This window comes from Muscardinus avellanarius (genome assembly GCF_963383645.1).
Source record: "Muscardinus avellanarius genome assembly, chromosome: 2".
Taxonomy (NCBI): Eukaryota; Metazoa; Chordata; class Mammalia; order Rodentia; family Gliridae; genus Muscardinus; species Muscardinus avellanarius.
The window spans coordinates 22,062,018-22,066,666 of record NC_137787.1 but is presented as its reverse complement, the minus strand read 5'-3'; the positions used below and the strand labels follow the sequence as shown (position 1 = coordinate 22,066,666).

Genomic DNA, 4,649 nt, shown 5'->3' with positions numbered 1-4,649 from the left:
TGGAGAGGAGCTCCAGCAGGAAGTTGGATTTAATAAATATTCTGAGTTTCCACTGGTGGACTGGTATTTTCAGAAGGTCAGCATGAGATTGAAGTATGAGATGGAAGGTGAGATTGAGGGGCATGTAGCTATGCCCTGGCTTTAAGGGGCAAGGGTCTCTTAATAAAAATAATATTGAAGTCTTAGCTTGAGAGTTTGTGGCAGGAAGATCGCAAGCCTGAGCAACTTAGTAAAACCCTGTCTGAAAGTTAAAAAATATATAAAAAGTACTGGAGATGAGCTCAGTGGTAATGTTCCTCTGGTTTAATTTTTTTGAGAAAAAATGAAAGAAAAATAAGAAATAATATTGAAGTCCTCTAGCCAAATTGGAATGGGTAATTAGTTTAAGTCACACAGTGTCAGGGTTGAGAGCCTGGATCTTTAAAGGGCTTTCCTGGGACATGGGATCAAACCACATTAACTCTGAGGAAATTATTCTCTAAGATTCTTTCTATGGAAAATGGGAAGAATATTCAATCAACCAACCAACGAGGACTGTTTGGAAGATGAAACGATAATAGATGCTGGGTTCCTACCCCATGTAGTAAAGGCTGATAGACTTAACTATATTCATTAACACTAATAGAGATCATTGCTTCTCTCCACCACATGCCTTAAAATGAAAATTATATTTAATGAAATATAAATAAGTATGTTCCTAACTACTAAATTCATCAGGGCAGAAGAACAGAAAAAAGGGGAAGAGAGACATGAGTGAGATGAGAGGAGATATAAAAGACTGAGATAAAGGACAGTAGGTCAGAAGGAAACACAAAGGAGAAGAAGGGAGGATGGCAACAGGGACAGAAAGCGATGGCCCGAGGCTGAGCGTGCACATACTCTAAGAGCAGAGATCATTTTCTGAGGTGGAGTCCCATCTCTGGGGTTACCCAGAGCTCGCTTGGCTCCTGGCAAAACCAAAGTATTTACCAGTGGGAGAGGCTGAGGGGCATATGTGTCAGAGAGCACATGGATTTTGCCACCCAAGGTGTCTGCATTGACTTGGACAGGATCACATGGAAAAAAAGAAAGGGCATGGGGGCAAGGGGAGAAAAATATTTCTCAGAGTGAGGTTGAGTGGTTGGCTGGGAATTTAAACATGAGCCCTGACCTATTAGCAAATCTACAAATGATCCATAGAGTTCCCCGCTACATTTCCAGCTCCTCTGAGGCCCAAACAGATCTGCACTGCTATGTGCGTTTTTCCAGACAGGCTCTTTTAGAGGAACACTCCTTCTTTGTATGTCTTTGGCCTGCTTATTACACTCTAGTCCTTAGGGCTGGTTGCTGGTAAATGTTGGAGAGGAAACTTCTTGCCAAGGATGAAGAGGAGCAGAGTGGCCTGAGGGTGGCATCCCCGGTGCCAGCTTCGTTTTCCTCCGTGGTGATGACTCCAAGGCTCGGGCAGCAGACTTCCTTCAGAGGGTAGCGGGAAGAATTAGGTAATGCCATGACTCAAAACTGGAACCCAAATGGTCTGAAAGCCCCCTTTTCTAATTTATGGAGAACACCACCTTGGAAGTAGGTCAGAGTCATGAGAAATCTGTCTAAACTGATGTCTCCAGACCTCCCCTCCTGACGGACGTCACTGGCTCAAACATCTGAGAAGGACAATTCAACTCCCCTAAGATTGCTTAGGAGGATGGATTTCTTGTTTTCACAGATGAAAATACAGAAGACTCAGAATTAGAAAGAGAAAGTTGAGACAACACATTTGGGTTATTAATATTTTTGTGTTTAGAAATCTCACATTTTTGATATTTTATGTTCCCATGTTTAAGAAAATTTGGTTTATAGAACTGGTTTTTTCAAGGCTGTTGATTATTTAAGGTTGTTAAACCAACCCTATGACTTCAATTTATAGGGTGTAGGGGAGGAATTAACAATTTAGATGTGAATTTAGATTGGAATCAATTTGTATTAGAGTCAAATAAATTTGTATTAGAGTCAAAGTACTATTTTAAAGGGTTAATTTATCATATTTATAGAAATCATTTAATCATTTAAGAAAATTTATCAGATCAAAAGTTCTTTAAAGGGGAATCAAAAATGTTAAATATATCAAAGCAGTTCAGAATGTTTTAATAACCTTATTATGGGAACCAAACATTAATCAAATGTCCCTAAAAAGTGATAGCTAAATTCACTAAAGTCATATTTGGAATTAACCCAACTGGAATTGGATTAAAGAACTAGATTTTTACATGAGGATCTTTTATTAATAAAACATTTATTAAAATTAATTTTAAAGTGACCTCTGATAATTTTTTTTTTTTTTTGCTCAGAAACCTCCCCTGGAAAAACATAAAATACATCACAATGACAATTCATTTGATTGTGATAATTGTTGATGTATTTGATTTCTATTCCTGTCTAAAAAAAACTACCACAAATGGAGGTGCTTAAGTTTTTTAAAAACATGCTGTATTATCTTTAAATAAGTACAAAGGCCTCTCCTCTCTTAACAAGTCATCTAGACCATTTATTTCACCCTCTGCTCTGTTTGGCTGCCAAGCTCTTGTCTCGCTCTTCAGCAATGGTGAGTGGGTTCCTTTTCCTAAGAGAAGAGAAATCCCTGGCTTGTTGCATTTGCCAGCAAAGAAAATATTGGAGAGCCTGTTTGCAAAGCTATTGCCATTGGCTTCTTTGACACAAACAACCTCAAACAAGCCAGGATGTCTCTCTCTGCTGGTGGTTGTACAAATTCTTCCCAAGTTAGCACCTCTGGTCACCATGCACAGGTTAGCAGTGTCAGACTTGATGAAATAGTTATCTTGCCAGTCTCTAAATTAATCTGAATGATCTCATTCATCTTGGTGAGGGGCCCTGGGCAGAGAATGCCGCCAGCTTCCTGAGTCACCAGATGAGGGATTTCTTTTGTGCCCATAAAGATCATTCTCACTTTGCACAGCTTGTACTTGGCCTTGACAGGTGTAATGTGATGGACAGCAGAGGTCGATGACCTTGGTGTCATAGGCCAGATGGAAACTCTCCTGTCTTGTCAATGCTGATGGCCTCCATAAAACCACAGGAGAGACTATATCATTTCGGACTTGGCCTTCAATCTTAATAAAGCAATACTCACATCTTGACTTCCTCTCTTGTCAGAACATACTTAGGAAAATGATTAGAAGAAGATATTTTCTAAGCTTTTAGGGACCAGTGGATAGATAAGGAGCAAGCATACCAGTCAGTTTCTCCAGCATCCAATACCCATCTCAGATGCTTCATGAGACCACGAGCCATGGCTGTGTTAGGCACAGAAAGAGCAAGGAGCTTAATTTGAATGCACATAAATACCCATTCATGCCTATCAATTACTTATTATTTTACTGTTTCCATGGGCTTGGAGTCCAGACCCAATGGGCCCTCAGCTCAGGGTTTTATGAGGCTCCCATTAAGGTTTGGGGTAGGGCTGGGGCTCCACATAGGCTCTTCTTCCAACCTCACATGGAGCTTGCTTTTTCAAGGTCAGCAGGAGAAGTCAGCTCTGACCTCAGATCTTCTTTAAGAGTTGATCTGATTAGGTCTGACCCACCCAAGATAATGTCCCTGTGGATTCTCTCAAGTCAACTAATTAAGGACCTTAATTACATCTGTGAAAAGCCTTTCACCTTGGCCATATATTATAATCTAATCATAAGAGCGGCACCTCATCATATTCACAGGTCTCACCCACTTTCAAGTGGAGAGGATAGTGCGGGGTACGTATACTAGGTGGCAGGAATGTTGAGGCTGCCTTAGAATTCTGCCCGCCCCTGTGAATTACAGCATCTTCCTCCTTTATTTAACGCTGACCCCGGAGGTCATCACTCCCACCATTCTCCTTCCTTCCTCTTATCCTCCTTCCTGTCCTCACCTCCTCTCCTCATATCCCTTCTCTCACACAGCACACCTGTCTGTCTCTCCTCTGTTTATCCAGCACGCCCCTGCTTCTCTAATTCCACTGCTCCACTTTGGTTCACCCAGGGCTTATCCCTCATGAGCTTCAACCTGCGTGGCTCCCCTGCCTCCAGCCTCACCCTCTCATTCGCCTTCTATCTTGCAGCAAGAACAATCTTTTTTAAGTGCAAATCTAACCACATCATTTCTCCACTCAGGACCCATAACCCACTGGGTATATTTCTGGAGTTTTCTTGTGTGTTCTTTCCAATATAGCTCCTGCCTTGTCTCTAACTTCACTCCCTTCAGCCTCTCCTGGATTTCCCCTTCCCCAGACATTTGTTATTTATCATACTCCATTATTCTCAACACTGCAACTCCCCAAACAGGCCACTTAAATTTTCAGACTATGACTCTCCTAGCTTGGTATTTCTGTCCCACAATGTCCATCTGGTAGACCATCAAAGACTTGGCAAAGCCTTTGAAAGGTTCTTACTGAGGACTCCTCTACCCTCCACTAATGCTTCACGATCCCTTTATGCCTAGTCACTCATACCTTGCATGGATGCTACCGTCCTGTAACACTTTATGGCACATGGATAAATCGGTCTTTCCATGTTCTTATTTCTCCTAGACTTCTGGATCCTTGATGGAAAAAAACAATTTCTTATTTTTTATTTCAGCCACACTGACTGCCACAGAGTTGAGGTAGAATAGAATATTCACAC

At 41.3% G+C, this 4,649-nt stretch overlaps 1 pseudogene across 1 annotated transcript; it reads right to left on the bottom strand.

The window, feature by feature from the left end:
- Positions 1 to 2,526: 2,526 nt before the first annotated feature.
- Positions 2,527 to 3,245, bottom strand: LOC308258649 (small ribosomal subunit protein eS4-like; annotated as a pseudogene). Its single transcript has one exon. The product of its transcript is annotated as a small ribosomal subunit protein eS4-like (transcript).
- Positions 3,246 to 4,649: the final 1,404 nt, after the last annotated feature.